We start from the raw sequence: 20,494 nt of genomic DNA on the forward strand, positions 1-20,494 counted from the left end.
TGGACGTGTTCCACCCTCCTGTGCGCACCCGGAAATCTATTCTGACGTATAATAACCGAAGTGTCCCGAGCCGCCTGCGCATCGCGGAATCATCGGACAAAGCCGCGAGGTGAGGAGGGATCGGAGGGGCAGGGACGACCTGAGCTTTCGCCAGGAAAGCTCCCGCGCGCGCCAAATCGATCAGGTGGTGACGCTCGCGTGACGACGTCCCGTCGTAATCCACTTTGAGGCCCTCCTGCGGTCCTTGCGTGGATAATGAGGCCGTAACGCGGGCTAACGAACGCGCGAGAATTATGACAGAGGGTGCAGCCGCGGAGTCACACAAATTCAAAGAGAGACGAATCTGATATTTTCTCAGCGAGGACGTCGCTCGCTGTAGGCGGCGGACAGCTCCTCGTAAATCGAACTTTACTTTGATGATAAAGACGGAAATTTCGCTCTCTTCGTCGCGCGGACTCCGATTCGACGAGAGTTTGGATAATCTTAGCGGCCAACTACGTCACGCTAAATTTTTTACTCCCCTCTCTTTCGTCACAATTTCGTCATAATGTCCCCTTTCAATATTACATGACATATGGGATAAAAAATAATTTATAACCATATTGTGGGTAATAATTATTAGAATGTTATCTTTTCCTAAAATAATTTTTAGGCACATAATATCAAGTTAATTATTTTATAATTTTGTTAAAATTTTGCAAAATTATTAGATTTTATAATATTATTAAGAAAAGTGATACTTCAAATGGATTAAATATTTCAAAATTAATATTTTAATTATTATAAAAACTACGTCAATACTTGAGAATTTTCACGAAATGTAACCAAGTGTGTGACGAATGCAAAATGGATAATCATGTGCATCCATCCATTTATGCCATTTAATATGGCCTTTATTCTCCCCTCCCTGCTACAGCACACAAGCTAAATAGTGGTCTGATATAACTGTTGAATGGCCACTTACAGCGTGGTCAAACTTCTGTCGAGAAGAGATCTACTCGAAAAAGTCCATATTTAAGCGTGCGACGGAAATAACTTGATCTCCATTCTTCTTTGGCGGGGAGCTTTTGTTCAAAATTTCAACATTGAAGTAATCGAGATCTCTTTTGCGACGCCGACTACCTGTCCATAGGAGATTAGACCTATCGAGGACGGTGAGCTTTCGTGTAGCAACATTTTTCTCTTTCCCAATCAGTCCGTTTGCCTCTATTAGTTTTTCCCTGCCGCGAGGCAAAGCGGATTTATCTCGATGGCATTACGCCTGAAGAGATATTTACGAGCTGCGTTTTAAGAGCATTTCCTGCCTCGGATCATATGTCGCGCGATTTATCGCGAATGAAGTTAAGATTCCCCGATTAGGCGCCCGGACGAAGGCTCGCTTCACGTACATCTCTGGCAATAATGCGTTGTCGAAATATTTTATACACCAACGATTCGCATCTTGCCCCTCTTTGTGCAGCCCAAGCGATAACGCGGATCTATGTCTTCGCAGCTATATTCACACGAATTATCGTATCGCGAGTTTTCCTCCCAATAACAACATTTTAACTCGTCCGCAAGAGACAATATATTCGTCCGACGCAACGTGTGGCCATCCTGAGGCCGGCGCACGTCTTCGCGCTGCATCGGGCGAAAGCTCCTCAAAGGGAGTAAGGGGCGCGAGCTTGCGCCCTGAGCTGCTCGTCGCAGGAGCACGGCGTCAGGTGGGGTTGAGCTTTTTCGGGGGAGGTTCGTTCGGGGTGCCGGGCAAGAGCGAGCGAGAGAGGGGGGGTGGTGGCGGTCCTCCGGTGGGAGAAACGGCAGACCCGGGCAGTGCAAGCCGGGTTGCCTGCCCGACGATACGGTCGCTCCGGGTTAGGTCGCGGTGTGAAAATACCCTTTTCTCGCTGCAAAACCAGCTCGGGATATCGTCTCGTGCGGGAACGTCGCTTTCTCTCCTGCGCCCGCCGGGCGCTCGCGGCGCCCTTCCGGGTTCTTCCTCGTCAGGAGAGAAAAAAAAAGTGAGCGCGGGGTAGCACGTGCATCACCGTGCGAGAGGTAGCCGAAGAGGGGACCTGTTCTTGGAAGCTGTCGACAAGTAACAGGTTGGTGTCGTCTCCTAGAGAAACGTCTTTCGTAGATCTCGCGATCGATGAAGTCAACTTATCGTAACGGGCTGGCGTTGAAAGAAATTTTTACAGTAGAGTGGAATGACGAGGATTTCTGCATGATGAGGCGCGTTGTACTTTCGGTGATCGATATTCAGGTGTGAACTCGTTAGGCCGAACGGTAATAGAACCGGGCGGAATCCCGCTTGGAAATACGCCCAGAATATCTCGTGCTCGTTCACGAAGAACGAAAGCCTCATTGTTGTAACGATTGCGTGTTATAATAATTCGGAAAATTTCGATCGATTCACAATGACGATGACAATCAAGCGAAGGACGATGCTCGGGGCCAAGTAACAGGTTGCGAACGGAAGCATACGGTCGTAATTACGTTAGCGAGCGCAACGAAATCATTTCTGTAATTTCGCCTCTTTCTCAACGACGTGCAACCGTTGGTATTCCCCAGTATTATCGGGAGAGCAGTCACGACATTCGCGAAGCTCAGATCGTCGGACAATTTGCGCATCAGCATTCTTTCTTTCCCGAATCAGCTGCCGAGCGAATATCGCGCGCTTACATTCCCGCATATTAATGCGGCAAATATGCATTGCGCTATTCAGACACACATAATCCGTTGTAATTTGTTTATTGTATCCGTGTGTAAGCGGAACTTATGTTCCCAGCGTAACTCTCATGAGCGGAATCATTATTGCGGGAATAATTACTTTGGATATTCTAAAGTGGAAAATCGATACTTTAATCGCCGGACCGGAATATTACGTTCCGTGAATTTATATACTGCAACAATTGCTACAATTTCTCGCTTTATTCACCGTGCGATTCTCTTTTCAGATGTATAAACTACCCGCGAACAGAGAGAAAGCGTTATTTATCATAGAGTTGATTCCCCTAAAGCGGGAATGAATACAATGTAAGGATTATTCTCGAAGATTTATTATATTATTATTAATATGTATAACAATCAGAAGTTAAATAAGATTGAAATGAGAGAAAAACTAATACGAAAAGGAAGACATCTGATTAATAACGAGATGAAGCAGTTTCATAGGCGGACTAGTTTAAAGTAAAAATCGAAAATAATTAAATATTTTGCCTTTCAAATGTTACATAAATATTGTGTGTTTAAGAAAAGAAACGAGTATGAAATAGAGGGAGGGGAGGGGCATGACTTGAACTTTCTAGGTAAAACCGTTTCTAATGCGCCACTCTAGGAAACTTTTCCTGTTCCTCGCGATATTTTATTACGACGCTTCTGTCCTTATTGCGAAGAAGTTCTTTACGAGGTCCTCTGCAATTACGATACGATATCGCGCGCTATTTTAATCCGGCGTCTGAAATATCCCGCGATCCTGTGCTCCCTATTGCACATTCTCCATCTTCAATCTTTCAGCAAACGAAGCGGATTTCGATAGTAGTCGGGCAAAGCCGATAACGCAATATGGCTCCTCGATAGACTGTTCCGCGACGGAATATTACGCCGTCTTTCGCTTACTCCCGGGACGATGGAGTCTCTTTCTCGTGTTGCGATCGATGTTCCGTTCGAATTAGATGAAAGCGCAATTAGCGGAATTTCATCGAGCGAGCGATACTTTCGTAAAATCATGCACGATTTTAATTGAAACGTCGGTCTCGCAAATCAGTGGGAAAATGACTGTCGATGATTCGGAGGGAAAATCAGGAAATCCGCGCTCGTCGAGCAAACGAACGCTTCATATTCGCCGGGGTGAACACAAACGAGCTTTTTCTGCTCGCGAATACGCCATTATTTAACTCGCTTATACACCTTATAAACCGTGAAACGTTAATTGATCTTTATATAAAACAAATATGACCCGAATAAATAGTCCGATGATTTCACACAGTAAAAAATCTTGTGTGAATTTAACGTAAGATGAATATGTTGAAAAGTAACGTTGTGAAAAATTTCTCAGGGTTCCCTTGATTAAATAAAAAATGACGCGAAATATCAACAACTGGAGCTAAATTTACATAAAACTATACACAGTGGTATATTATTCGGAACGTTTCTAGCAAATATTATGTCAAAAATTAAACGCAAAATTAACATTCATAATATATTAATGTAAAATGTGTTATCTTAACATTTACACATGTTAAAAATTTAAGACAGAAATTTTCACAAGGACCGATTTTAACGTAAATATGAAATATTTTTTACTGTGCAAACATAGATATACCGCTCAATTCACCGTTGATTGGAATTCTGCGCTCCTTTGTGCGTCAATCCGCAAATCTGTTAACCACCGGGCGAAATTGATCGAAAAGAGAGGGAGAAAGAGAATAGAGAATACAGTCCGCCCGCGCGAAACTCAACTATGTCAAAACGCTGAAAGTTGCTGTTATTAGCTGCCGTGGTCGAATTTTCGAAGCGGCCTTTATTGGCGAATCAATAAGCGACTGTAATAAGCCGCGTTAACGCGCACCATCCTGTGGTCATCGAGAACCAATAACTCAACGAAGAGCGGAGCGGATCCCTTCGGGCGAGACGCCAACAAGCAACGAGGCTCGCGTTATCGCGCGGCGAGTCTTTCCTCATCTCGCAAATTGGCTTCGCGATTCGCCGTCCGCTTCCCCGGGGATTGCGAGCAGAACTTCGGCGTCAGTCCCGGCATGTTTGCTGCGCCGCTTTCGAGATTCGCGTCGGAAACGAAGGAGTGATATTGGCGAGTTTTCCTGCTTACGCCTTCACAGTTCAACGGTTGGAAGCGCGTCGTTGTCCACGCAGCGAATTTCTCTCTCTCTCTCTCTCTCTCTCTCTCTCTCTCTCCTGGAAACTTCCTTGCGATTTTGGACGAAATCACACGACTGTGTTCACGCTTAGAAATATGGTTCTTGTGTAAATCAAACGATCGAGAGAGGAAGTGTGTGGTGGCGCAATCGGCAAAATCCGTACTTTTGCAAGCTCCGTTTAGCTCCGATTTCATGCGAACTTCACTCGTTACAGACTTATCTCGTTCTTGAACTGGGGTGTAATATCTGCGTATATGAAAAAACTACGCGCTCACTTACGCGGTAATACCGCAGAGTGCGAGAATGAGATCGAGCGAGCCAGCAGAATCCGAACAGTATTAAGTGATCGCTGTAACTCGTGCGCGCCAGTGGTATTTTCTGAAACTTGGCCGGCAAGTCTTTCGCAGCGCGTTCAAGCGCGAATAGTTGGCGGAGCAAATTGCACTCCGACTTTGTCGACACGTGTTTGTGTCCATATTTTCCCGCTCACGACTTGCGGTTGCAAGTAGAGAGAGAGAGAGAGAGAGAGAAAATGCTCTCAAAAATAAGGTTGAAATTCTTGTCTGAAGGAATCCACAGCTGTTACATTCTGCTTATCTACGTAACGGTCTGATTACGCGTTATCGCATACGTGTTCATTTTATCCAGTTGAAAAAAGCTCTCTTCCTCTCTCACTTATCGCTCTTATAACGCGCGAATAAAAGAATCCCACCTTTCGTTGAATCTCTTTGGAAATCGAGCCGTTGATAATGTTCGAGCAGGCTTTTGAAGGGGAATAGTGCGCGATCTATCTACGCGAAACGGGGTCAGTCGGCAAACAACGCCACAAATCTCAACACGGATGCTTTCGCTCGTCTTTAAGCTCGCGGGGAAGAAGGTCAGGGTCGAGGTGTCATCGTCCAAAAGCCGACGAGTTTCCGTCGCTTTCCAGGAAAATTCAAAACGACCGCTCTTCGTCTGTCTCGCCGTGGGCGAAAAGGTTGCGGCACTTTTTGCTTAAATGGCCTAATAGTTACTCTTAGAATTTGTATCATTTTTCATCACTATTTTGATGTCTGACGAGTCACTTGTTTTGACCTTTTCTGCGAAGGAGCTATTTTTTCTTCCCATAACATGCGGATGTCAGCGTATTTTCCGCGAGCAACTCGCTGCCGCAATCGAAATAAATTTTTAACGCGCGAATCGAACGCTCCGCGAAACACAGGTAATACGCGATTCTTTTGCTAGAGAATTCATCGCTATCGTGAAATATAATAACATCCCTCGGATCGCTCTGAAATACCATCGGCAATCCGCGCATTTATTCGTCGCGGGCAATGAAAACAGCAACGAAATTTATTCCAGGCACGAATCCCGATCCCAACTAGTATAACTGCCTAGAGCGTGTTCCCCAGTTCCGAACAAACACGCTTCGTGTACACTGCAAATCGAATTACAATAGGAAGATGTATTCCAAGTACGTGCGTAAACTCGCGCCGAAATTCGACGGATCTCGTGAAAATTTTGCGCGGCTGGAAAATTCGAGTCAATCAGCCGACGTTACGCGCGCACAAACGGGATTATATCCAAAGATTCGAGCACTTGATGTGCTCCGAGAGAGGAAAAGAGAGAGAACATAAATGAATTCCGTTGGCGCCTCTCGTGTTACAGCAGCTTTCGTTTTTTCACGTGTGTGTTCTTCAGTCTCATCGATGTTTCTTTGCCGCGCGAACACTCGCGGGTGATGTAAAAGGCGATGACACTCGGCGCCATTTTGCGCGCTTCCTTTTTCCCGGCTACTCTTCTCTCTTTCCCTCTCCTCGGGTGATTACTTCGGGAAGGCGTCGTCTCGCGCAATTTTTCTGAAAGCACCGCAATGGATATCGCGGAAGCCGCACATTTGTGCTCATCTTATCTTTAAGGTAGTACATTGAAAAAAGACCAGTAAATACTCAATTTTGCCGATCGGATTTACAGTAGCCAAATCATTTAATTTCGTATATTACATATACGGAACTACACACAAAGTATTGTATATACGGAACTAAATTATTTGGTTGCGGCAGTCAAATCCTTTTTTCAATATAATAGCATGAGTTATATGTATATATCGTTTCAAATTAATATTTATTATTTAGGTAGTGAAAAGAAAATGTATAGAAACGTAATTTTGTTTGATAAATTTCGAAAAATTATGAATGGCCCTCTTGATGCTCCACTGAAAATATGGCGTTTAACGTGACCTCAAGAACAAAACGCGCAAACAATCGTCCTTTTGTTCTTCGAGCGTGTTTTGTCTCCCGAGAGGCTAGGGAAAACGATCAAGCACGCATCTCCATCGTTCGTCTATTTCTAGAGCTTTCGACGTGTGTCACGGACGACTTGCCCTTTCGTGGCCGAAGTGTCGTTCTTGATTGCGTGTGGGGGGTTAATTAACGTGACCGAGAATGATTTTACGAAAATGCGATATTTTAACACGGTCCACGCTTGTGCGGGGTCCTTCGTGGGCGAAAAAATGCGGAATAATAATAGCGATCGTTATCTCGCCGTTATACGTGGTTTAATTATGATGCGAAACATGTAATTCCATATAAATAACTCATGCCTCGCGGTAAAACGGCGAATATATCTTGGCGCGCAAAATAAAAGTTTCATGCAGACCGGGGTTATTGTTAACTTCAAAGTAATGTATAAATATGTTTGAGTTTGAGTGCAAAATAAAAAGATAATTACTTACCACGTGTATTCTGTACGGCATTGATATCAGCGCTACCGTTTCGACACAAGGTTCATTAATAATTCCGTAAATGTACGATTTTATAACTATTGCGTCCGATAAAGCAATTATTATAAAGTTCAAAGTGATACATAAATGACACGACATTCATTTGATTTGCGTAAGTTCAAAATAGAAAATGGCAACGTATAATGCGAAAATGATAATTCGCGACGAATGAATTCGATATTACTTCATCCTTCCGCTCCAATTTATAATTCAAGCGAGCGAGCGCACGTCCGAGAAACGATTTATAAATTATTCGACGGCTCTATGATCGCGAGTCTCAAATTGACGTCCAGTGCAGCGAACGCAAAAGTTTATACACGGCGTTCGGCGGTACGGAAGTGGAAATACATATATCGATTTGTATGCGTTCCTATTTTCGGTTCGGCAATTGTCCTACAAAGAAATTGTGGCGAAATTCCCTTTTCATCGAATGGATCGCACGGTTTTATTCGTGAACGAAACGGACAGCGCGCAACGACACCCGGCGGAAACTCAGTCAAAAGGTCTTCCAGAGTTTTACGCGCAGTCTCGCTCGCAAAACTACCTCATAAGTGTGTCTGTTGGAGCCCACGTAAATGTCACTCGCGAAATCGACTGTTGGCGAATCGGTAGAAGCGGACTCGAGAAGACGGGCATTTTTTCTGGAAACAATCGTTTTTGAAGAACACTCGTAAGCGGCACGTCGGCTGATGCGCTACTCGTGTCTCCTACATTCATTTTTGGAATCTTTCATGTGCCATTTGTGTTCACTTTACCTTTCGCATCATTATCATGTTTTCCATTCTTTTAACGCGCGCAATAATTACGGCAACGAAACGTGTGATATTTCTGTAAATGTGAAAAAAACAAAGAACATAAGAATCTTGCAGGAATTTCAATAATGAGACAATGGCCGCCTCTCGCAAGGCTGAACGGCAGATTTTCCCGGCGGTCGAGTTTTTGTCGCATTCTATTGGTAACAATTGGCGCAGTCACGATTCCGTAATTGGTTTATACTCGATTTAATGCTCGGAACGCTATTTGAAAAGCGTGATATTGCGTATCGACTTTGTCGGCGAAAAGAAGAAAAAACGGGAGGAAAGATAAAATCGGCGGGTGATACTCTTTTATAGCGGCGAGTACTTGCGCGATACTTCCGCGAGCGAAGTGCCCCTACATCGATTTTTTTTCCACCCGGTCGGTTATTACGCGTTAGCTTTTCGCACGTGTAATTGCTTTGTATCGCGCGCTTGTATCCGCCGCTAATGAGACAATAATAAATGTTTGACGAACGTCCGGTGTAGCATCAGGTATTACGCACACGTATGATTGATAATATGACGATTATGCTGTAAAGTACAAATAACGGCGACCTAATTTTGAAGCGGAATAATTCCTCGCTTGATAGATGTAATACGATTTCAACATATTTTCCCTTGCAACATAATTTCGCAAATTTGTTTTTCAAATTGACGGTGTCCTCTCTCTTATTTGTATTCCCTGAAAATTGTCAAGTTCACTAGAACGATCTGATATTTTGTTAATCCATTAAATTTTCGAGCCTGCTTCCTTCTCCCTCCAAAATAAACATTCATATGCACGGGAAGGTATGTTTGCCTATCTCTGAAATTTCGGAAAAAAAAGAAACGATACAAGGATTATATAATTTCCTCTCCTACTTCTGCGGAGGACGTAATTTGCATCCCTCCGGGGAACCAATGTAGATAAAGTGCATAATTAATGACCCGGCATTCGCAATCCTCTTCGGGAGATTGCGGAGTAATTTACCGTTGTTTCTTTTTCTTTTCAAGATAAGTCGCTCAATGGAATCTGATGGACGCGTGAGACGAATCGCGTGAACTCGCCGTTTAATGAGGTCGTCCGTAGTTGAAGTTAACGTTCCGTAAACGAATGAATGCCGTGAATTAGTAAAACGAACAGCGATCGACGACGTGTGTAGGCCGATGAAATTTTCACGCCCAGTCCGAACTTACATATTTAAACGTCGGTTTCTCGATTTTCGCGTCGAATTTGCCGGGTCGTCGCCGAAATACACACTCTAATCCGTCCATCCAGTTGGGCGTATTTTCTTTTTCTCTACCTACCGCCACGTGGATTTCGTTCTTGGTGGTTGAAATTGGTTGCGCTTTAATCGGGTTATACGATCGACTATATACAGAGGCGCAAAACTAAATGACATAATAAATACTACTTCACGGGCGCTTATTGAATTAACCGTCGCTGCAATGCCGGATTAACGTAAAATTGTTCGATACGCGCGGCAAATTTAATACGTATATATTAAATATACGAACGAAGAATTCACGGTATTCATTTAAGACTATCGATACACCGAATTAACAACATGATTGTACACACAAACAAAACTTGCAATTTAATCGACTCTCCGCACTATTTAATATGCGCTATCGTGAGATTGTATTCCCAATATGAATAACTGCCCGATCGCGTTTACCACGCGTAATAAAAAAATAACACGGTGTTTAACGGTACGAGTAAATACGAAAGAAAATATGTGTTTCGAGATCACGTCGAGCGACATTTTTTCGTCTTGCGCAATTCGACAATCGCGCGCTGATTCGAAGGAAGAGGAAGCAAAACCGTGGGAGCAAGAAAGAAGAAAAAGAAATCATTGTCACGGGCATATTGCGCCGAAGGGAGCTTCCTATCTAAAGATCCCTTAATTATCCCGTCATTAATGGCGCTCTACGTAAAATACGTTTCGCGAATAAGGGACATGGGGGTCAAGCAACGCGGCATAGATCGTAAGAGGACTCAGCCGCGAATTTATCATTCGTGAAAACGCATTGTCGAGCGGCGGTCGTTCTCAAACGCGTAGATTTTCCGCGCGGCTTATTGCGAGCCCTGCGAATTTATGGGAGGAAGAGCGGCGAACGTGCTATTATTACCGTTGCCTGCGCCATAATATTCCGAATTAATTCAATGTGAATTACCGACGCGGCATCGCGATCATTTGCGCGACGTATAACCGTAACGGCGTTGCCAGAAATCGCGTTATCATCTCGAAATTATTATTAATACAATGAAGCCCAGTGTGTGGAACGTTATTAGGACTCTTTCTCAATTCCGGAACACAAACTGATCTCATTGTTTTGCGAGCTTCGATAAATCGAATGCGCGTCTATCTATTACGTGCGTCTGTTCGCAGAAATCGCAGATTCCATAATCATCGTTCCTTCGTTTGTCAAATTACCACGGTAATTTCCGATGGTGGGTTATTTACCGCAACAGGGTCACCGGTTGACCCAGTTCCGGGACATGATCACTCTTCTTCTTCCTCCCTCGCGGTTCTTAGGACGTCAATTACGCGTCCGGGATTAAAAATGCAATTATCGCGAGCGAGTTACGCGAACAAGTTGCTGTGGCTGAACGCGAGGTGCTTGAAAAGAAAATCCTTTTTTCCCCGTTTCACTTCTCTTTTTCTCTTTCGACGATTTGCCAGAGATGACTGGTATCGATACGAACTCATAGACTCTTCCTTTCAATTTGTTCTCTCGCGTCGATTGCTCCTTCACGTATTGTTATTAATAATGTCGGATTAATACAAGTTGGATCGTGGATGCTCTGCAGGCGTATTACAGCTGCTCGTTATTACTTCGATTAATCGTTGATGCCGTAATTACCATCTCTTATACATCGCTCAGTTTGTCTGCGATTAATTAAAACTAACAAGGTGTAATTATCACCCATTTTCATTAGCATCCTTTTATCCAGTTTTGTAAATAATACTTTTACGCTCGCGAAAGTATCTTTCGGTAGACGCTGAATTTATGTATCGTGGCGAAAAATAATTCACGTATCGATTTTCCTGTCTTAACTAATTAAACGAAATTCCACTCGCGGGCGAAACTTTAACGTACGAACAGTTTAATTATGCGCGGAAGCAACCGACCTACACCTGTTAACGAGGCTTAACCCTGTTTCTGCCACGCATTTCCTACACACAAAGTCAAAAAAAACACATCGCTGGAGAATATTCCGAGCACACAAGTTTTATCAATTCAGAGAGACTCGGTGGACAATATTCATTTCATGGCTATAAAACCCGGTCTTGTTCGTCTTCGTGAATAAACGAAAGATTATGCGCTCATAAAGATCGTCAGAAGAAGCTGCTTTAAGGGGGCCGTTCATATTTTTATTCTACGGAAAAAAGGGTTTTTCCATCCCTCTGCTCTTAATGCAGAGCGTTGTTTGAAAAGGCGTCCTACCGAATGACTACGTTAACCTCTTGCCGCGAAAAGACACGATTTTCCCTATCGAGCGTTACTTTATAAATTGACAAATTAGGTAATTATGAAATTGCCGTAATATCTTCATTTTGCGGTCGAGTTATCTGGTAATGCGCTTCAGTAGAGCGATTATGTTTCAATTACTAACTAATCGTCATATTATATACGCAATTTAACGTCGTTTGGATAATCCATGCTGGAGAATACGTTATCTTCTCATGATTACTCGGAAGGAGACGGCAGTTTGTCTTTTCTCCCGCCGTGTGATTAGGATAGGAGAGCTCGCGGTCGACTGATGAATAACGTACTCCAAATTTCGCGAACGCGATTCCCGCCGACGACGATCGGGACGACATCTCACGGGAATTAAGGATGTATTAGTGCTGTATTTTCAATGTCGCATCAAGGGGACCACTCGTAAACTTATCAAGCCAAACTATACATTTATTTCGCTACTTAAATAATAAATATTAATTTGAGAAACAAAGTTGAAGTAAATAATTTATATGACATAACATTATAAATACAAAAATATTATTTTTCTTATTAATGCTATAGTTATGCATCCTTGTCAAACTTATTTCACCTTACATCCTCCTTAAAGTGAAATAACCCTCGATCCGAACTCTGAATTGTCAAACTTTTGGTGTCACTTTTAAATTTTTCGATCAAACTGTAACTGTTTTTTCATTATTTTGATACAACACATGATGATGATGATGGCTCAAACGCGTAAATCGATCAAAAGTGCCGATAGTGCAGCCTATGGAAAAGAATCTCTGCGAGATGAGATGAAGCTCGTCGTCCGGCCGCGAGTATCGATCGCCGCTCCAAGGGGAATAAGTAATCATCGTATGCCTTGAAATGCGAAACTGGGCCACTCGGGATGACCTTGTTGCATCCATGCGCGAATAATAACGTACCGTAGGGTTAAAGTAGTCGCATGTCGTTGTAATAATTATATCGCATTGCCCGTTACGCATATATTATTCCATGATGTAACGGCATTAACGCCTGTAATCTGTTCGCTTATTCAAATCGAAATGTTACGGCACGATGTAATAATATTTCGGAAACGGCAACACGCATTTCGCGATCTCCTCTGAAAACGTATGATTGTTAAATTATCCTCCCTTCCTCTCTCTCTTTCTGCTTCCGCTTCAATTTTCCGCTTTTACGGTGGTAAAATGTGTTTCTCGACAAGAAAATAAATTACTGGAGAACGTTGCCGAGGTGAATTATCGAAATATACGAAACGGTTGGATAAATTAAAAATTGTTGCTTTTAGAAATACGAGCGTCACCGGGCGTTGGAGAACGTGACTGACGTCCTTTATCTTCTTTTTCGTCGGCTCTACCCTCTTCATATGAAAGCCACCCGAAAGCCCCGCGAATCGAATAAACGGAACGCACGTAGTACATAACGCGTGCTCGTAATTTCGAACACCTGTATAGCTAAATCGATCGCCGATGTCGATTTGTTCCCTTTCTTTCTTTCTTATTTACTAAGAGAAATTTCAATTAGTTATTCCGAAACTTTTCCATTAGACCTGCATAGTAGCAAAGCTTCGAAATGAGATTCCGAGAGAAAATATAGTTCATTCAAATTCAAGTAAGCGAACGACAAAGTTCCATTTGATTTTATCGCAATGCCGGAAAATGAATTCGAGAGTTTTTCTCGATGTTTCAGTTAAGAAAAGTTAATCGGAGTTCAAGGGTCTTCGTAAATTCAATCATTTCATAAAGAAAGGGGACCCTTTTATAAAATACTTGCAGCGTAAAACAGGCGGCGGTTTATAAAAAAAAAAAAAATTCTGGTCTTTTTATAAAAGGGCTGAATTCACTATTATCCCTCACGATTGTATAAATATTACAGCGCGCGGTGATGATTATTTTTACGAAGGAGCTCTGCGTAAAAACGTTTCGGTCGTCTCGCTCGTCGCTTAAGCATCACCGATGTCTTTTTCAAGAATAAAAATCGACGCACTGGTACTTTCGGACACCTGTAGCTATATTGATCGGGTCGGTCGACAGCCCTCGACCTCGAAACCACCCCCTCGACGAGAGAGCGAAATTCTATCCCTATTCCCTCCTCTCGCGACACCGTCGCCGACACACCACCTCGCATTCGATTCGCCGGAGAATCTCCCGCCGATCGAGGAAAATGTCATCTATCTACTTCCAACGGACCTTGACAGCGACCCTAACATCGAGCTGTGCGTAAAACCATTGAAATGGAGTAATTAGGGGATCGCGCTAAGCAGATTCCACAGTTGGAAGTAAAAAGTAAATGGCGAAAACGCGTCGTTAATTTGTCCGATGAATATTGCGATCAGGCGCTAAAGGGAAGAAATTCTAGGATTAATAGAGGATACAGTTGAACGATTATTCTGGGTCCATCAACTTTTGAGGTTGTTGGAAAGTCATCTTGTTGAATTATAATTTATATTTTTATAACTGAACTTTATGTTAATTTCTTACAATTTCTATCTCTGGAGCCATCCAACAATTATGTCACGCTAAATTTGAACGGTTTTTACTCCCCCCTGCCGCCACAAAGTATTTGTCCTTTTCCAATATTATATGATATGTGGAATTACTCCTTTCACCTGTCGATACAGAATAAAAAAAAATAGTTTACAACCATAATAATTATTATACTATAGGCTACTATCATTTTCTAAAATATAAATAATTTTTAGGCATATAATATCAAATTAATTACTTTATTTTATAATTTTGATTAGCGAAAATTAGCGAAAGTTTTTAAAAGAATAAATATTAAAAAATTAACAGTTCGATTATTAACGCAAACCATGCAAAAACTGAAAAATTGTTACTAAACAATTGTGTGATGAATGCAAATAAAATGGGTAATTACGCGCATTCGTATTTACAAGTTACGCTATTTAATGTGACATTCCATGGCCTTTACTCTCCCCCTTCCTGCCATCCAGTCACGCGAGCAAACAGACCCTCTCCTCGTGATGTAACATAATTGTTAAATGGCTCTCTATCTTTACATCTCTATCTTTACATTTTTTGCACAACAAATAATTTTATTCCCGCAGATAAATAAATAAACGACATTTGTAATATCAATTAGATAACATACAGGCACCTGAAGAAGTGATCTCGCAATTGATTCGTATCGTTGTGTTCTATCGCGTTACACGCGTTATGTAAGCGAGCGGAGCACTTAATATTACATTGGATTCGTTATGTCGATATTAAAAGGCATGACATACGCACACACTGGGAATTCATATATTTGTAATTTAAATTATTCAAGAGATATTCTCTCTCTTTCTCTCTCTCTCTCTCTCTCTCTCTCTCTCGAACGCGATGTGTTTCGCCGAAGGGCGTGGAATCGGTCGAAATGTCTTTTTTTCGTATTGGAAATTTACGCACTTCGGAAATTGAACAAATAGATTACGCGGGCGCGATAGTTCATACACGCGATATCCCCAGAAGAGAAAATACGAGCCGGTCAATGAATGTAAATACCGATCAATTAAAATAAATACCAACGAATAAAACGGTTATCCCGGAATAAACTGCAGATCTACGAATCGCAACTTTATTAATCCTATTATTTATAATATAGCTCGGGCGAATCGCGAACGCGGCGGGAATGAGAAAAACGCGATGCGACATACGGTATGCGTTCTTATTTTTAAACGTGTCTTTCCGACAAGTAGCTTGTTAAGGTTCAGCGAGCTTGCGACACGTGCGCGCGCTGCTTTGTTTTCGCACCGCACGCATAAGTTATTATACGAAGTTGCCTGCGCTGATGGTCGAAGTACCTGTGCAAGTTACCTGCCAAGTATCGGTTTCTCGCCATTATTCCGCCGCCCCGCTGCATATTTAATATCGAAAACAAACCGGCCGCTCTTGAATAAACGACCCTGGTCTCACTTCCGCCGATCGATTCATTTCAATATCGTGCAACTAAGCGTGTTTTTCTCCAATGAATCATAATACGTACTAGGTTAATGTCTCTGTTGATTATTTGCAATAGATATCGACCTGTGTTAATTCACTTTTGTCCAAGTTCCGCGCAGGAACAAGATAGATTAACAGCTTCATATGCTGATTTTAATACTTTCCCGGCAAATTACAATTTTTCAGAATCAGCGGTTCAAAAAAAGAAAACTTTTTACTTGCCGCTCCGGGGGGTAAAATTGTCCGTTATCTCGTGAGAGAAGCGGACTGACGTGTCGCTAATTTCCCGACTGGCCGAAATACTTGCGAAGTCGATCGTATCGTGATGTAACCGAGAATCGTTGTCACGCGAGTGGCTGTCGTGAAGTTTTTCAATGAAGCCCGACGCGAAGTTATCGCGATCGCGACGGATAGACCGTAGCGCGATAACATTATCGAACAACGGTATACGTGCTATCCACGCACGCCTTTGTGCTCCTTTGTGGATTACGTTTCCCTTTATGACTCCGCCGAGATATATCCTTCCATTCGTCGTTCACGCGGCGGCTTTTTGCGCCTTATATATTTCATCCGCGGATCGTAAAACGCGTGCCTGCGTCGATGATGATTTAAAGGAACGTGCGCTGATGGACCCTTGTTTCCACGCGACAAAGAGAGAGAAAGGAAAAAAGCTCACGTCGTCGGGAAATAAAAGCACGCGTGTCCTCGCGGGGGTTGTTCGCCGATGATTAACGCGATTCGTCCGAGTACGTCTATGTTTGACGATAACGGAACGCGCCTTAAATACAATACTTTACAAAGGTCCGAAGGCGGCGATAAACGATATAACGCGTCGAGTATGCGATTTCTCTGAGACACGAGTGAACTTTTGTTTCGAGCTGCAAAAATATTGAGATTCAAGTACTGTTTTAGGGTAATTGAAAAGAATCCCCTGACCCCTGATACAAAGTTATTTCCACCTGCCGCCGGGGGAGTGACGGATGGTGGGCAAGTGAAATTATTTTCTGAAAGACAAAACTATATTTCACTAAGATCTAAACAGGAATCTACTTTTATCATGGATAAAAAATATTTGAAGATAGATAAATATTCCTACAGAGGAATAAAATGGATTAACGACCGGTTATTTTGCGACGCATATCGATTGTGCTGAAGACTTGTTATTTAACACGAAACGGATCGCACTTTGACATTAACTGATGATTGAAACACACATCTCCGCGTGAAACAGAATACTTTCTGCATTGCATATGCAAGAGAGAGAGAAAGGAGAGGATTCGCGCGTTGATAATTCCACGTTCATTCGATCAGCGGGACTCCTTGAATTTTCCGTGATATAGCTCTGCTTTAGTGTTCGGGGGAAGGATACACTGAAAGTCGCTCGGTAACGATATTCCGCGCAGTCTTCGAACTATATAAATGGTAAATGACACGTGATGGATGCGAGCTGGGAAGTGTAATGTCAATACTTTCAAAATTCCCGTGAATCACGAAGGCGGACAACTGATTTTTTTAACGCCAACCCATCGTGATTTATGAGTCGGTGTTTGAAATTTCTCGCGGTGAAATATGATCCTCGGTGTAACACAACGGTGTTTGCAACTCTTTCTCGTTGATTTTTTATTCCCCCCGGAAAGGGGCAAAAAATATGTTGCGAGGAAATTTTATATCCGACGATACCTGCGTCAATTTAATTTCCCGTCGTCTAGATTCGCGGTGAAAATCGTGACATTTAATTTACTGTGTTATAAGAGTTTTTTTTTCCGGATGCTGAACTTACCACCTTTAAAGATTCTTAGCGTTTTCCTTAATATGTCCTAAAGCAAAGTATGAATGTTACACGCGATGATCGCGCAATGAATTTTACCTTGTAATGACGGATTCGAATAAAGTCCTCAAAGCAGAGTTTAGGAAAAATTAGGTCGCGCACGTTACGTCTCCTCTCCTCCCTAAAATTTGCATGCTCAAGTCGGTCTTCATTTCGCGATGTCGCTGCGTGTCGAAATGCTTGACGATATATTAACGTTTACGGCGGGAAAAACGGGAAAGCTTGCACGTGTGTTTACCGCGATTCCGCCGAACGCACGTATACACCAAACTGAAATTGCTGCTGCGAGCTCTCCCGGCAAATCCGTTGCGGAAAGGAGGCGACGGTGGTCGTCGTAACGAGGTTGCAAGCGCGACGTAAAGAGATATTGTTGCCACGTGTTTGCCCCTAAAACTACAGCAAATTGAAGAGCCTCTCTCTCTCTCTCTTTTTCACAGCGAACCTGTATGCGAGAAAAAAAAAATTGGAAAAAGAGAGGAGAATAAAGGCGAGCGAGAAGGCGTTTTTACTGGTCGTCGCAATTCCACACGTGGCCAAACGGACATCCCTTCGCGACGTTCCTTCCGCAGTAAGAAGTATACGCTGTTTTTAACGTCGCGTTTTTGCTGCATGCCGGGTCGATCGCACTCGAAAATTCTCCGGAGAATTCCGACGCGTCCCAAGCATAACAATATTGGCACGTATTCGAATCGTCTGAAAGTTCTATTTGTCTCGATGTTTCTCTTAACTTTGCGTTCCCATCCGTCGGATAGAAACGGCCGCAGTGGAAATGTCTCCGCAACGCCGTCGCAAGTAATTTTTTCGTCGTACCATATCGATCGGCGCGAGAGTGTCTTATAGGATTCCAAGAACCCTCGATCGCTTTCGAGGAGAATAAAAGATACCGCGAAATGGATGTTCCGCGACGCGACGTCGAGTTTTAGGGCTGGCCCACGAGTTATCGGCGATCTCTCGATTAAGCGCGACAGAGGAGTTCCTTCGGAACAATAGACGCGACGTCATTTATGACGAACAATCGGATACAGCCGGAGACCGCCGGGTTTTTCTCCTTTCTGAGGAGCCCGTCGAATTCTAGTCACGCGTTCGCTCGGATATCTCGTGAAAGTACGCATTTTCCATATATCTACAAAGCACGACGAAATGCGCAGAAACACCGGCGAGAACGTTCAGAATGTTGACGAAAATCACCGATTTGCAACAACGAATAATATCCAAGCATTATTTACAAATATCGCTTTTATACTCTAAATGCTTCCACAAACAACTCGACGATAAACATTGTAATTTGTTCAATACATTCGAAAACGGCGGGGAATTTTCGCCGGGCACGTGTATATCGGAATAATAGGTGACATAACATCGCGAAAACTAAATACGAAATCGCTTCGTCAAATGCCGTCCGAGAGAAAACGGAGAATACTTCTCTTGATATTTGATCTCTAATATAAATATTAGTATTTTATGGTTTAGCTAATTACTTTGATTATTTCTTTATATACGAGATATATACAATTATTCACACAGAAACAAAGTTTGGTTGAATTTATCGGATAGTGAACAAACGCATTAAAGGAATAAACGGAATTTCTTATAACTGGAAATTCTGTTTCCTCCAACCGAAACGGTTTGTAGTAGATTCAACCAAACTTTCTTTTCTCCGTGCAACAGACGCGTTTACTCAGTCCTCTCCCTTGATCTTTTGAGTAATATGTTATTTTTATTATACACGAAAACATCTTCTCTCCTTATTTTATTAATAACGCCGCGAGATCAGATAATGTACGAATGGTCGTCTGCACACGTCCGCTTGATATATTATCAATTACCATCGGTCGCGCGCTTGACTGAGCTAACGATTCATTACGAAAATCGCGAGGCCGGCTAATTTGTTGTCACGCCGTTGGCTTGAATAATTAGCGCGCGATCGTTGTCGGAGAATGTGTCTCTCGCAGCTCTGTATCAAGCTGTAGTCTCGCCGTGGCATCTTTCATAGTACGTACGACACGTACGAAGAATTCGTTAATTAATTTACATAGTTCCGTAAAGTATGCTTCAATTTATCGAGCGGCAGCCGGCCGAGAAACCAGCTTTAATTACTTCGACGAAATCCAGGGATATCAATCTTGGAGAAAAATGAATTTTTCAAGTGAACGCTCATCGTTGCTTATTTTTTCCTTATGTTTTTTTTTGTTTTTTCATAAAAATAAATCGAATATTACACTCGTCAGAACGATTGGAGGATACTGGTACGCTAAAAAACTCATTTAGTTGATTCAAATAAAATGCTTGTTTAGATACGGACAAATAAATTTGTCGCTGTCCGTTGGAGTTTCTTTGCTGGCGGAGACGTTCTCGAAAAGCGGTCTGTGCAATATCCGTCCGCCAGTTGGCGAGCAATAAATTGATTAAAGAGCTGCTTCGCCCGTGGATGCGGAGCGCGGGTTAATTACGGGTACGACGTAATTGTGAAATAAGTCGACCCTCTTTCTGTCGGTAATGAGAGAAACAAGAAGATCGCGGTCGCGACTTTCGTCCGCCCTTCAGCGTGTTGCATTGTTGCGTTGTTGTTCCCTTTCGAACATCCCTTTGGCCGAGTACCCTTTAGGAAACGCGTCTCTCGTCGCTAATTTATTATACTTATTACCTTGCACTTTCGTCTGCCGTAATGCATCACGTTAAAGCGAGAATTGCGCGCAAATCACGACGCTAGTGTGAGACTTATTTAATAACGGTTAAGGGACCATTTAACAACTATGTCAATAGTTAAATTTGGCTATTTTTTACCGCACAATTTCGTCATAAAGTATTTCCAAATTATATGATATGTGAAATTACCCCCCCCCCCCCCC

The 20,494-nt window shown here is 42.7% G+C and overlaps 1 protein-coding gene across 2 annotated transcripts in view; it reads left to right on the forward strand.

The window, feature by feature from the left end:
• Positions 1 to 1,825: 1,825 nt before the first annotated feature.
• The window catches only part of LOC106746320 (regulating synaptic membrane exocytosis protein 1), a 138,911-nt gene continuing 120,242 nt past the window's right edge, over positions 1,826 to 20,494 (forward strand). For both annotated transcript variants that reach the window (XM_014622822.1, XM_014622823.1), the window contains exon 1: positions 1,826 to 2,084. The gene's annotated coding sequence lies outside the window, so the exon portion shown is untranslated. The remainder of the gene's footprint in view (positions 2,085 to 20,494) is intronic.

Source organism: Dinoponera quadriceps, unplaced genomic scaffold, assembly GCF_001313825.1.
Source record: "Dinoponera quadriceps isolate SergipeBrazil2010 unplaced genomic scaffold, ASM131382v1 scaffold566, whole genome shotgun sequence".
NCBI lineage: Eukaryota > Metazoa > Arthropoda > Insecta > Hymenoptera > Formicidae > Dinoponera > Dinoponera quadriceps.